Genomic DNA, 15,808 nt, shown 5'->3' on the forward strand with positions numbered 1-15,808 from the left:
ACAACCAGTTTTAATGACTCACATAATTTGTATTAGGATACAATGTGTGCCATATATATTATGCTAAAAGTCATTTGAATTCTCCTTCTGTGGACATATGCTCTAAGGCAATAGTTTGCAAGGACTGAATAGGAAAGACCCATATTACTCTCTATATATCCACTTAGTTGTTTCTGTTGCAGGAGTCTATTGCTAATAAAGGCAATATTTCCTACTTGAATTTGCACTACAGAACTCTGATGCATGACCCTCACAATATGAGTTTGTTCAACTTATAATTGCCATGTTTTGTTGACACTGAGGACAAAAATCAACTCATGACTTCCAAAATGAAAATACTGACATAAAAATCACAGTGTTTTGGGGGTTTTTGACTATATTTCAGGTCTTTTTATTGCCTGCTAGTGTTTGAATGCTTATGGTTCATTTTTCCAACATTTTTTCTGCTAACATAAGTAATAGAAATTTATTTTTAAAAATACAGTGCATAAAAAACTGATATTCTCACATAATTGCAGGAATTCAGGAGCTGGTACTTTATGATAAAACACCACATATAATGAGACACATGACAAAATGGTGAGAGTTAGTTACACTAGCATTACCTACATTTTTTCCACAATTCCATTTTTACAGACAGTTTCCGTAAACTAACATTTACTCTAATGGGGAAGACAAACTATCAAATATCTGCAATATGCTTAATTAATGCTCAAACACTCATCCCTGGTGGCTTTGAGATCATGGCCTTCTATATTTGGTTATGGGCAAATAGAATCATAGGATTCATAGAATCATAGAATCATAAGGCTGGAAGGGACCTCAAAAGGTCATCAAGTCCAGCCCCCTGCTTCAAGCAGGATCAACCCCAATTAAGTCATCCTAGCCAGGACTTTGTCAACCCAGGACTTAAAAACCTCTAGGGATGGAGATTCCACCCCCTCTCTAGGCAACACTTTCCAGTGCTTCACCTCCATCCTCATGAAGGTTTCTCCTAATACTCAAAATACTCCTCTCCTGCAACTTCAGACCATTGTTCCTTGTTCTGCTATCTGACACCACTGAGAACAGTTTCCCTCCATCCTCTTTAGAGCTCCCCTTCAGGAACTTGAAGGTTGCCATTAAATCACCCCTCAGTCCTCTATTCTGTAAACAAAATAAGCCCAAATTCCTCAGCCTCTCCTCATAGGTCATGTGCTCCAGCCCTTAATAATTTTTGTTGCCCTCCACAGAACCTGCTCCAGCACATCCATAACCTTTTTACACTGAGCGGCCGAAAACTGGACACAACATTCCAGATGTGGCCTCAACTATATCTGCTTGAAATGCTCATTCCTCCTAATGCACCCGAATATGCTGTTAGCATTTTTGGCTACAAGGGCACACTGTTTACATCATATCCTCCCTTTCATCCACCAAAATCTCTAGGTCTCTTTCCACTGTACTGTTGCTTAGCCACTTGGTTCCCCAGCCTATAACAGTGCTTGGGATTCTTCTGTCCCAGTTGCAGGACTCTACACTTCTTCTTGTTGAATCGCATCAGATGTCTTTTGGACCAACCCTCCAATTTATTCCAGGCACTCTGGATCTTATCTCTACCCTCCTACATATTTACCTTTCTACTTAGCTTAATGTCATCTGCAAACTTGCTGAGGGTACAATCTAGTCCCTCATCCAGGTCATTAATAAAGATGTGGAACAACACAGGCCCCAGAACCAAGCCCTGGGGCACTCCACTTGCAACTGACCACCATCCAGATATTGAGTCATTGACCACTACCCATTGGGCCTGACCGTCAAGCCAGCTTTCTGTCCATCTTATAGTTCATGAATCTAATCCATACCTTTTTAACTTATGGGCAAGAATGTTGTGGGAGACTGTATCAAAAACTTTGCTGAAGTCAAGGTATATCACAGCCACTGACTTTCCCATGTCCACAGAGCCAGTTACCTCATCGTAGAAGCTAAACAGGGAATATACAGCCCCAAAACATTCAGGCAGGGAGACAACAGTTCTCTTCTCCAACCTGTGACTGAGACAAGGCAGAGGAGAGGCAAAACACAAGGGAAGACCAGATGCAGCTCCAGAAGTGCTGTTGTGTGTGCAATGAGCAGCCCTAGACTCCCCCCTCTGTGAAGCTGCCAGGAAGAAGAGATCCACTCACAAGTTGAAAGGACCAGACCCAACCAGCAAAGGGAACAAAATGGAAGATCCTAGTTCCAATCCTGCTGGCAGCATTCACAAGGAATGTGTGCAGTCTCAGAGGCATACCTGTGTTAGTCTGTAGCTTCACAAAAACACCAAACACTCCCACAGCACCTGAAAGCACTAACCATTTTATTTATTAGGTAATGAGCTTTCATGGGAAAGACCCACTTCATCAGATTCTGGAGCAGAAACTCCAGAATCTGAACAAAGGTGTCTTACCTCCGAGTAGTGTGTGCAACTCTCACAGATCAGAAACAGTTCTTTCTTTCCGTGCACAACAAAAGAAAAAAAAAGAGTTCAGCCTTTCCCCAGCCTGCCAAATTTCCATTTAAAAGAAACCCCAGAGGTGGATGACATTTTGCATTCATACATAGAACTAGAGAGAAATTTATATTGTCATCTACACTAGAGCATAAAGTCAATTTTAAGGCACTTGCCTCAATTTTACAATGTGGTTGTCTTCCCTGAAAACGCCATTATGTGGATTTTAAGGGCTGCTCAGATCAACTTTCTCACCCTGCACCTCCAATGTGGTGTAATGCCAAGTGGTGTAATTCTACTTTACAAGGTCAAATTAATGCTAGGGTGGAAACAGCATTACTTTAAATTGACTTTATCACCTCCGGAAGTAATTCCACAATGCCCTGATTGTGTCTGTTCTGGCTGCTTTCAGTTCTGCTGCTTTCCAGGCATGCAGGAAATAGTAAACAGGAAGCCTGGCAATTTGAATTCATTTCCTTTCTAGCCAGCATGGAGATTGCATCTAGCCATTATTTCTCAGGGTTGCAAAAGAGCCCCAGCATGGAGCCATTTCTGTGGGTGGATGAATCTATGCTGAGTAACCATGAGGGACACACAGCAGTGCTGGGTGAAAAGCAAGTCCCCCACCTCCTCGACACCACTTGGTTGCTGGGCTGTGTGGACCATGTCTGCAGATAGAAGCATGCCCTGTACTACGTGGGGTTTCAGTGCTTGCGAGGGCTTCTTCCCTGCACAGGATTTAGCAGAAGAGACCGAGAAACTTGTTTTCTGCACTTCACCATTTTATAGGGCTGCCATCCCCCTCCCTCACAAGGTGCCATGCGGCTGGTAGGCTAGCTTCCTCCCCCCACCATCTGGCTAGTCTCCCTCCCACACTCATGTGGCAGCTGGGCAGTGTGGACCATGCCTGCAGACAGTGGCATGTTGTGCCCGGTGCTGGGTGAAGGCTTCTTTGCTGTGAGAAACTTGTTTTCTCCACTTCACATTTACAGGGGTAGCCCCCCTGAGGCACCATATACTGGGGGGCTAGCTCCTTGCCACCACACCACCTTCTTTCCTCGAAAATATTATGAAGTTTTTCCCTAGTCACGTGGATCCTGTTTGAAACAGAAAAAGCAGTCAAGTAGCACTTTAAAGACTAACAAAATAATTTATTAGGTGAGCTTTTGTGGGACAGACCCACTTCTTCAGTGTATTTTCACTGGAAGAAGAAACAATAACCCAGAAACCAACACCCTATACCTTTCCTTCTTTTATTCTTTTGAGTAACTCTAACCATTGCCCTCTGGGATTCCATAATTTTCCTTCTTAGCTTGAGAATAATATGAAGCCTTTCACTGGTTGCATATGCCCACTTTGTTCTATTTGCTTACCATGGGCTTCAGTTTCTGAAGCTCACCTGTTTGGCGTCTTTTCACCAGGGGAAGAGACTTCTGAAAAATGGCCATTCTTCTTTTCTATGTGTGGTGACAGCTCACAAAGTTCTCTGTCTCTCTCTTTCTCTCTCTCTCTAGTTCAAACCTGGCTCCTTCAGCCTCTCTCTCTTCACTGGTACTTAATTTGAAGTCTCTTGAAAAAACTGTTTTGTAAAAGCTTCCTGTTTCTGTAATACAGATGACTCAAACAATTTCTCTTATCAGGGAAAGAGACATCTGAAAAATGGCTGTTTGCTTTCAACAGCAGAAGCGAATGAGGTCAATACAGGCAGGGAAGATGACACAACATACCCACAACCACTTGCAGGACATTTTTCCCCCATAGCACACTGACAAAAAAAACTTAGAATGCAACGAGGCTGAAGAACTGTGGGATAGGTGCCCACAATACACTGCTGCAACAGTTGAACTTTAGTGATTTAGTGGGTATGCACTAAGTTGACTTTGTGAGCAGGTGCAGACACTCAGCTTTGACTTTATAAAATCTAGGCTGTGTCTAAACGGGCACAAATCTTCGAAATAGCCATATTTCGAAGATTACTAATGAGGAGCTGAGCTGAATATTCAGCACCTCATTAGCATTCGGACACTTCCGGCCACGGTGCTTCGAAAGCACCGCTTTTGAAAGCACGTGGCTCGGCGCGGCTACAGAGGGGTCCTTTTCGAAAGGACCTGCACCTTTCAAAATCCCTTTATTCTGATCAGTGAGTGGGATAAGAGGATTTCCCATGTAGACACAGCCCCAGTGTGACAAAGCCAACTTTAATAAATTCAACTTTATTTCCTAATGTAGATGTGGCCTTAGATATTAGCTTAACAAATACAGGGAGAGGTAAATCCAGTTCTTTGGTCATTGCTCTAGACCAGGGGGTCCTAACCTTTTCACTAGTGTGGAACCCCAGTCATCCTCCCAAACATATTTGTGGACCCCCACTCACACCCCCAAATCATTTGTTGACTCCCATCAAAGCCAATTCCAGCTGCTAGAACCACAGCTCTAGAAATATCATCCAGAATTGGAAGACTGTATATTTTATTCTTTTATTTATACCTTACAATTTTAAAACAACAAAAACAATGTGACAAGCTTTACATCATAGTAGTCTGTAGTAGTCCATGTATTGCTAATATTATCTCCCCCTGTTTCTTACCACCACCACTAGTACCTAAGCCACAGGTCAGCAACCCTTTTCAAGGATGGGTGCTAAAATTTGACCTTATGACCTCTGTTTACAGTCCATATGCCAGTGATACTTTATAAAGTCACTAATAGTCCTACTTACAACAGCTTAATTAATAAATTAAGATGCGGAGCTTTACCACTTCAGTCTTTAAATCTCCTTCTGGATTTTTGAAATTTCTAAAAATGTCCAGGATTTCTATGATAAGTAGCTTCCAATAAGGTTATTACTACTACAGATCTTAACAGGAATTTTGCTTAAGAGTTTCAGGATGAAAACAAAACAAAACAGAACCCCACAGAATGCAATCCTGACCTTATTAATGCCAAAATTACAAGCAAATTTCAGTGGTGTCAGGAGTTTCACCCAGAAGTCAGATCCTCAATGGATGTAATTTGGCACTGCTCCAAAGCAATAAACAATTTACACTGAAGGAGGAATTGGGTGAACATGTTTACAAAGCAAGAAAATACCCATGTTAGTGCATACAACATTTCTTTTATAAAGCAGTTATTTCATATTTAGAAAGGTAAATGTTAACTCACAACCTATTTACAGCAAAAGAGTTTCAAGCTATCACACTTTCACTCTGCTACTCACCTGACTTCCCCAAACACACGTTTATCCCGTGATCCTCCATTCCATACTCCCACACAGCCACACATGGAGACAGAGAGATTAGCTCTGTTTAAAAGCATGTAGCAGGGAGGGAGGGTGCAAACAGGACTTTGTGTAGGTGTTGGAAGCCAGAGCAGGACTGGGGCAGGCACAGAGGAGAGCCCTGGGAGGGAGGTTATGAAGCAGATGCTTGGGTATTGTGTTGAGTGGTACTGGTCACAGAGCAGGGCCCCCAGCAATTCTTGTGGGGGAAGTTACAAAGCAGAGTCCAGGCATGTGTTGGGTGGGATGGGCTCAGGGAACAGAGCACTGGCCATGTGTGCTTAGGTGATGGGGTCACAGCAAGGCCCCAAGCATGGGTATTGGGGATCAGGGCTCATGCTCCCAGGTGCTAGCATTTGGGGTAGTTAGGGAGAAGGGCCAGGACATGAGGGGTAGGGAGCAGGGCCCCAGGCATGCATGTGTGTGTTGGAGAATGCAGTTGCTGGGAGGCTGACAGTGGGGCAGTGAGTGCAGGGGACCCACTCGCCCTCTGTTGGCTGGGGGACCTATACGGTGGAGCAGTCTCCTCAGTACAGCCAGAGCTGGTGTGGCCCCCAGGATCATGGGCAAGAGGCTGCAGGAAGGGACAGGCTTCCCTGGCCACCCTGCCAACTGCTGCCCCCACAGCTCATGGAAGCATGATTGTACAGGGGGCACCACTCATGTCTGCTCATCTCTCATCTGGGACCCACCTTTCTTCCCCAGCCATCTCTGAGGCTGACAGAGGCAAATGCTTCACAGCAGCGGTGGCACAAGCCATCTGACCATGGCCACCAAGTAGAGGGAGCAGCAGGGGTTTCTCTGGTGGGCCAAAGCATGGGAAGGGCTGGCCAGAAAGGGGAGGGCATCTTGCTAACGTGTTTTGATTGGGTTCTCTGCCTGTATCTCCCATCTGCTGAAAGTCAGTGAGTAAAACAGCCCTGGTCAGGGAGCTGCTGCATTTAGGGCTGCTTGGGAGGATGATGGGTGGGGCAAGGCTCCCACCTCATGCCAAAAAAAGACAGGGCTTCTGGGACACCAGTCAGCCCTGTCTGCTGTGCTTCTGGTTTGCCATTTTGTCAGGAGCATGGCTGGCCATTTGGCCACAACCTGTCAACAGAAGTTTTGTCAGAAGAAATCTTTCAATAACAACTTTGGTTGACAAATCACTGTAATCTAGACATAGCCAAGGGGAGGCAAGAAAAGGCAAATGAAAGTTGTATCACTTAGCATTGCTTCACTGTGAGCATTTTTGTAGGAATATATATGTGGGGAGTAAGAACAGACAGAATTCAAGTTCATTTCTTTCTCAGACAGTGTATTTAAATGGAATTTTCCAATACATAAGGTTGATTTGAAAGTATGTCTAAATGTCTCTGGCTGGCCTGATTCCGCTGACTCAGGCATGTGGGCCTAAAGAGCTAAAATTTATTGTTTTGATGTTTGGGCTCAGACTGGAGTTTGGGTTCTGGAACCTTCCCTTCCCTGGAACCACTATCGTGCTTTGGAAGAAATGCTATATTGTTGTTAAGGTTGGGTAGCCATTCTTCCATGGAAAATTTGCTGGTGCCTTCTGAATACAATAACCTCTTCAAGCAGAGTTGCTCCCTGACAGCTATGGACTAATGTTTTGGTTGAGATTTGTGAAACAAGGTATAACGTGTATATTGTTTGACCCCCCTCCGTTCAAAGGCAGGTATGTGTGTGTGTGTGTGTATATATATATATGTATATATATATATATATATATATATATTAATCTGCGCCAAGAATATACTGAAACACAGCATCAGTGATTTCTCTTCCAATGGAGAGCCAACCTGCAAGCCTCCAAAATCTTCAACCAGTTAGTAGAAGGTGAAAATACTGTAATAGAGTAACTAAAAGCACTTTTCTTATGAAAACACTGATGTTTACTAAGTATTTCAGAAATCTGTGAATATGTCATCACATTATAATCTCTATTTTACAATGTCCATCAACATGCTTACCATAGGATCTAAGATTTATACAGTAAATTCGACCTACACTATGAGATAAAAGGTGGAGTTTTCTCGAAGACCTCTTCTATCTTTTGTGATCTCCACCCAGGTTTGAGGAAGACTGTGGGTGTGTAAAACAATCTGGACCTGATTCAATGTACACTTAAGTCAATGGGAGTCTTCTCAATTACTTCAATGACATTTGCATGAGGTGTGGTCTTTAGGGAGATGGTAGACAATGCCACCAAAGTTGTTGATTCCCTTTGTCAAGGTGGGCAGAGAGATCTGTGTGCAGACTGTGAAGTGGAGCGACGAATCTGTGTCCGTCTTCTCAGGTATACCGTTGCATGCATGGAGGTATTCCATTAAAGCTTGGGTTGAAAATCTTGAAGTCCTCAAATAGTGCTCTATATACTTCCTAAAGACAAACTCCTGTGGAAGACTGTGAAGTTTTGCTTAACTACGGTATAAAAACAGAGTAAAGAAGGTAGGATTTGACCCAAGAAGAGAAAAAAGAAACTGGTCTCTACATTTTAATCTGACCTTTTAAAAATCTATTTATGGTTTGTTATTTTTTATAAAGAGTAAATGTAGCACATTTTACTGAGTAGTAATTTCAGTTGTATTTTTAATATTTGTCTGGTGCTGTTCCTATGCTATTTCCTTTCAGACACTGGGCTAGACACTCAGCTGACATATACTGGCATAGCTCCACTCAAATAACTGGAACTAAAACAATCTAAACAAAGTGAGGATATGATCCCACAGACATACTACAGCAGCTGATAACATCAGAAAATAGTTAAGAAGCACATATCTTCCATTATGGCTATAAACTGTCAGTGATATACTACCTACAGTTATTTGTGGGTTCAATTAATTGTCTCTTGAACAACAAAGCACTTGATTGTACTCACATCTCAGGTACTTATCTACCTTAATTAACTATATGTGAAGATAATTACAGACAAAAGCCACTAGTGAAGGTTACACTGGGAACTTGACTTCTTGAAATGTTTAAAATTATTCCTCTTTTATCCATTTCACATTTTTCCCACTTGGCACAAGCTACCTACTAATATAGTCATATCTTGTAATATGATGGTCAATTTTTGAGTTTCAGTTTCAGCAAGTATTTTAGTAATATCGCATATATTCTTCTCTAATTCTTGTTAATAATCGTATAAATGCCAATGTGGTAAGCATGACAGAACCCAAACACCACTAAAGACCATGTCTACCTTGCTCCACAATGCAAACTACAGAGGTGTGAATTGTAGATTATACCAAAATATTTTTGTCTTGCTCCCCTGAGTTTCACTGATGGAATTAAGTAAGGCAATGTCTATACTAACACTTTCATTGGTAAAACTTTTGTTTGTCTGGGGTATGAAAAAGACACTTCCCTGACTGACAAACACTGCACCAACACAAATACTGCTGTGGACAGCACTATGTCAGTGGGAAAAACTCTCCTACCAACATAACTACCACCATTCACTGAAGGTGATTTAATTATGCCAATGGGAGAGTGGCCACAAGGAAGACCACCCGGCACAGCTGCATCCATTTGACTATGGAACTGTGCAGTCTCTACTGTAGACATAGCCTAAGAAGGACATAGACAGAAGCCCTATGTTGTATAAGGTGCAACAGAATGGCAATTGGTGACATTAACCATGACTAAACCAATTTTCATAATTGGGCTCTGTCCTTAATCACAGTACCACTTAATTTCCTTCATCACTTCCTTTTTGTATCAGTGTACGAGATGCAATACCAAAAAGACACCCTTACTTCCAGCAAAGGGATCTCTCATTGCCGAGGTGAAATATACTAAGAAGAGCTTTCTCCCAATTCAGTAAGGCTATGTCTACACTAGCACACTACGTCGAAGTAGCCTGTTTCGAAGTAAGAACATGGAAATAGGCTACTTCGATGCGTATCTGCTACATGTCCTCCAGGGCTGGTGCAGTCGATGTTCAACATTGAAGTAGCATTGGGGAACATCAAAAGGAGCCGCCCCAGAAGGAAATGCGGAACGTCCACACACCACAAGCACTCTCCATCGAAATAAGGGGCCAGCAAAGCCTGCGGACAGGGTCACAGGCTGGACTAGCCCTTCTGGGGCAAAAGCAAGCCACTCCCTTAAAGGGCTCCTCCCAGACACACTTGGCCTGCACAGCATGAGGTCCACAGAGCCAACAACTGGTTGCAGACCCCGTGCACACAGCATGGACCCCCAGCTGCAGCAGCAGTAGCAGCAGCATCAGCAGCCAGAAGCCCTGGACTAAGGGCTGCTGCATACGGCAACCATAGAGCCCTGCAGGGGCTGGACAGAGTGTCTCTCATCCCCTCAGCTGATGGCCGCCATGGAGGACCCCGCTATTTTGATGTAGCGGGATGTGGATCATCTACATATGCCCTACTTTGACACTGAACATCGAAGTAGGGCACTATTCCCATCTTCGGATAGGAATAGCGATTTCGACGTCTTGTCACCTAACGTCGAAATAGTGCACGGTGCTAGATGTGACGCGTGCTATTTCGAAGTTGCGCCACCTACTTTGAAGTAGTCGGCTAGTGTAGATGCATCCTAACTGTTACAAATATTCCCTTTGGAGGAGCAGCACAGCATACCTTCTGGGTTCGATTTCTGGCTCTGCCAACCTACTTTGTACGTTTGAGGAAGTCATTTCACTCCTGTACCTCTGCATCCTTGTAACAGGATTGTGCTCATCTCTCATGAATGCTCCCTTTGGGTCACTTGTGTCTGCAGTCATGTCTTGATTTCATCCCCTCATGGAGTCCTAAACATGGCACTCATCCAGCAGGTTTTTGGTGGCTCAACCCTATAACCAAGTTATACTCTATCCATATGTGAAACAAACAAACTCATCCAGGGTTACACAATCCAAATTGCCCCAGTGTACCCTCTCCAGGTTCAGTGCTTTAACAGTCCAATTGAGACCATCACAGTACCTTGACTTGGTCTGGCTAGGTTGCAAGGTTCCTATTCTGGAACTGAGCAGTACTGTGTGGGCTTCTTCCTCGGGGGGGGGTCTCTTTGCTTCTATTTGAGCCCTCACAGTCCCCCCCTTCCCCCTGAGCCACCCCTCTTTAATTCAGTTCACTGACCACAATTACTGGCTGAGTCGGTTCCAATACAGTCTTCAGCCACTGTTCTAATTCCCTTCCTTATTGTGCAGCTGCTTCCCAAAGTTGCTGGAGGGCAGGGAACATGGACCCACCAACTGCTGAAGGAACATTTCAGTATAGCAGCTTCATGCTGGCTCCCTTTATTAATTGCACCTTATTAAATGCCCTTCCTGATAGCCTCTTATCTATGTCTCATTTTCTCTCATTCTCTCTCATTCATATTTTTCCTGTTTCCCACTCAGCCCAAGCTACCAACTAATACGGTCACATCTGGGAACAAGATGGTCAATTTTTTGAGTTTCAGTTTCACCAGGAATTTTCGTAATTTCAGCACCCACTCAGAAGCTATTCTCTTTCTCCACCAGTCCCTACCAGCAGACTGAAGTCTACACTGGCTCTGCAACTCCATTTATATAAGCCTGCTGGGCCCTGATTAGGTGCTTCCTGCAGTCTTTTCACTAATGGGCTGTGTCCTCTGCAGCCACTCTTAGTAGCTTATAGGATCCTCTTCATTTCCCTTTTCTGCTGCAGCGTGTGGCAGTATTGTGAGGACTCCAGCAGGGGTTCTCAGGGCCTACCCACCTCCTCATAGTCCCTTTTCTGTCTTTAATTCTTTAGCATGCAAGGTCTTTGAGGCAGGATTTTCCTCTTATTCTGTACTTATGACACACTTAGCAGAATGGGCCCTGATGGCAACTGAGGCTTTAAGGTACTGCTGTACTTTACATGGATAATTAAGATCCACCTAGGAAGTCATTAGACTAAATGGATGGTGAAGTATCTTTGGGCAGTTGAGTGTCTTTGTGTGAGCCAGTGATGAGAAAAAGAGTGAGACTCTGAAATAGCTTGTGGTTGTGAACAAAGTTCTACTACTGAAGAATACTTGAAAGATTTATATTAAAGTCAACACTCAACAGCAGGCTTCCTTTCCTCTTGCTTCCAGTTGTTTTCATTCCCACCCATCCACCACTTCCTAGCCATCACAACTGGTTGTTTGTATCATTTTATCTGTTTAATTTCTATTTTAAGGCCTTCAGGGAAGGGTTATGTCCTATGTCTATAAACCATGTTGCATACCAATAGTAATTTGGAAATACATAATTATTGTTGGGTTGTGTGAGATAAGCTGACTCTTATTGCTTCACAATCTCATTAACGTACATCTAGATGTAGATCTGAGCTCCAGTTTGAAAGTGCTTCTGATATTTTTCCTTTTACATTGTGCCAGAATAAATTTACATTTTTATATGCAGTATACACTTATTTATAGAGCCCTTTATTGAGAGCTAATTTTAAAGTAACTAATAAAGTATACCTCTTGAGCCTGATGCTCAAGTATATTAGTAAGATAACATAACAGCATACTTAGATAAGGTAATCACAAAACAAGACACTAGTCGAAGGCTGAACTAAGGGCTCCAGAAGAGTGAATTGTCCTACTACACAACACAGACATCTTTGAGAAATCATTTGTTTTGATCCAGTTATAAAAATCAGAATGACAAACAGCCCTTACATTTCCCATGGCTTTCAGGTAGGACAATATTCTATTACGGCATCTGAGGAACATGACAACGGATGATTCCATACCAGTATCATTGCTGTTCAATGTCAGCATAATATATTCAGATTGTTTGATATCCATGGCCAAAGAACTTGGAACATCTTAGAAAAGAGTAATTGAGAACTTGATTTGTGGCAAATTAAGGAATGTACATATATAAATTAGAATAGTGACACATACATACATAGTGTCCTGCATCATTATAAAACAAAAAACATAGTTAGGAATGAACAAAAATAAGGAGTTAAAAAGGAATTATGAGTTTCACTATTAAATTTCCTCTCATGTGGGATGGCCCTATTTTCTCAGACTTTCAGAAGTATATTTAGGGATGGTCAGAATTTTCAACTCTATGACCATCACAGAGATACAGGAATCCTTCAGGCAAATAGGTTGTATAAGACTTTTGATACTAAGAATCAGACCTTGAATTGCTGAATTGTAAAGTATGCCAGTTGCAGAGTCAGTCTGTGCAGATTCAGACAATGCAGCAATTCTACTTAGTCTCCCTATAACTGGAAGAAGTAAATATTACCAAATTCTAAATGCTGTCAAGTAGGAAGCAACACAAAGCAGTGATTCATTTTTCTGAATCTCATAAACAAGGATTCATACTTAAAAAAGCATCTTGTGGTTTTTACCAGGGTGTACCACCGGTACCACAATTTTTGTAAATTTCCAAAGCTGCTATTTCATTTTTAGGAGAAAGGGAAAAAAAAAAACCATTGGATTTCTGTAAACCCTGTAATGCTCATAATATACACCCCAATATTTTCCATTTCAATGTAAGTGCAGGCTAAATATTGGACAAATAAAAGACAGGATGAAAGCTTTTAGTTGGAAAATAATGAGTGCCTGAAACATCAAAGACCTGGAGCTGAGTTGTTTTTAGTGGAACTGATTTGATGTGAGTCAGCAGTAACGGATATTTTTAAAATCTTGCAAGGCTCAGAAAAAAACAAGACTAATTATTACTGAAGTCTTGAGCCAATGTTATGTGTTTCTTTATTCACCATGCAACAGCAACTAAGAGAAACTTTAGACCTTTTCAGTAATTTACCACACACAAAGGCCACTTACAAAAACTTGCCTATACCTGTGGCACAGCCAGTGTATTTTATGGAGATTTGAGTTCTCTTGGCTTCAGCGAGGGTGGCAGAACAAACAAATCAGGCACCTTCAAAGGAAATTGCACATACATATCAAAACACATAAATTGGTCCAGGATATTTAATTCAAGATGAGTGAAAAATGAATACTGTCTCCATGCATTTTATGTACCAATGCCACAGTTTCCATTGCACTTTTATGTAGAGGTTCATTCTTCTAACTGAAGAACATGGGTTCTGTTCCTGGTCCTAGTCTTTCTAAATGGGCAAAAGAGGGGAGTGAGGAACTCAGAAAAGATAGTGTGTTCAACTCTTATGAGTACACTGTATGCTACTCCTTAATGGGAATGCCAAAGCGTTTCCTTTTGCTTGTGCAGAACTGATTGTTACTGTGTACTGCTAATATGCTCCTATTGGCACAAATGCCAGAATACATGGGGACAGTATAAAAGGAGGTGTGAAAAAGTGAAGTGAAAAGGAAACAGGCAGAAAGGAAGAGTGGTAGATGAAGAGGGCAAAATATGACGCAACGGCACACAAAGTCTGAAGTGATGTAACTGTACTGGCTTCGATTCTCAGATTCCACTGATGGGTCTGCTGGCTGTGGGGGGCCCCCGGTCATATACAATGACCCCACTTCGTGACCTGGGGGCATGTGCCCTGTGGGGTACATATGTGAGGGTCTACCACTGAGGTGGAGGGATACCCATCAGGTGGATGCCCGGCTGGAGGTCCAGGAGGGGAAGTCGATTACCAGCTACCCCCCCTTGCTGGACCTGTGCCTCAGTGCCTGGTTCCTGCTCTGGCCCAGAGGGTGCAGGGCTGGCTTCCAGTTCTGGCTCCTGCTTTGCGACCTGCTGAGGCTTCTTGGACGCCGTGTCAAGAACAGCTGGTGGGGGAGGCAGTGTCCCAGGGTCCCAGGATTGGCCTGAGCTCCCATTAATAGGAGCAAGTGGCAGGGGCAGCCCTCGACCAGCTGGCTAAGCCCCAGCCCAGGCATAAACCTACCACAACCCCTTGACCTTACTCCTGACGTGGTCAGGAGGGTGGGCAGGGTGACCCTGGGTAGTCAGCCCTTCAGCCAGCCTGCTGAATGCAGTCATATTCCGCTGCTTGCTCCCCATTATACGGAGCACCTCCTCTTCACCCCAGAGTCCCAGCAGGTCATGGAGCTTGGTGTTGGTCCAGGAAGGGCTCTTCTTCTTCTCCCCTGGGTTGGACCCTTGTGAACCCTGGGGTCAGTCTGAGGAGGAGCCCTGGGACTGCTCTGGTGCCTGGCTGCTCTCCATCACCAGTGGAGGGCTGCTGGGGGTCGCTCTGAGGTGTGGAAGGGCACCACATGTTATGGCTGCTGCCTGTATGCTCTCATCTTCCTGCCATGGGGTTTCTTGATCCATGCTGCTTTAAGAGCCAATGCTCACACAGACCATAGAGCCCCACAGGGGTTGGACAGCATGTCTCCATGTCTCAGCTGATTGCCTCCCTGGTGGACCCTGCTATTTCAAAGTATCAGGATGTGGAGTGTCTACACATATCCTTAATTGTTGTTAGACACCAAAGTATTGCAATATTCCCATTTTCTCATTGAGATAGTGATTTTGACATCTCCATGCCTAACGTGAATTTCAACGTTGAAGTAGTGCATGTCATATATAGACGCGATGCACGCTACTTCGACATTGTGTCTGCAACTTTGACTTAGCAGGCTAGTGTAGACACAGCTTCAAGACACAATTTTAGGTTTCTGGAAGGTTTCTTATAAAAAGATTAAGACTCAGAAGGAACAGTTACAATTTTGCCAAAGATTTTCTTTATTACATTTATTTTTGGGATTGTCCAATTAAAACCAACATTCATATCCAAGTTTTAAGATGCATTCTTGAATGATATCCATGAAATAAGAAACAGACAATGTATGGCTGAATGGTTCCAGATTCTGGAGTGTAGAAGAGTATTTTGAGAACAAAAAAGAAACAAATGTGTCAAGATATATTCACAACAACTGCGGAAAATTCTTTATGGGGCATTTTTACTGCGAAACATACATATTTTAGCTCAATTTGATCATCAAAGAAAATTCCCAAACCTAGTAAATTACCATATGTGTTTTGGAAAAAAACCTTTGGAGTCAATATTCACTTACAGTATGTTGGAGAAAGATTTATTTCATAGTTTCCTAAAAAAAATCCCAGTGTATTTTCATCTTTGATTCTTTTTCTCAGTGGAAGCTTTTACTACATTATGATGGACATAATGCAACAGAAAGAA

Source organism: Carettochelys insculpta, chromosome 1, assembly GCF_033958435.1.
Source record: "Carettochelys insculpta isolate YL-2023 chromosome 1, ASM3395843v1, whole genome shotgun sequence".
NCBI lineage: Eukaryota > Metazoa > Chordata > Testudines > Carettochelyidae > Carettochelys > Carettochelys insculpta.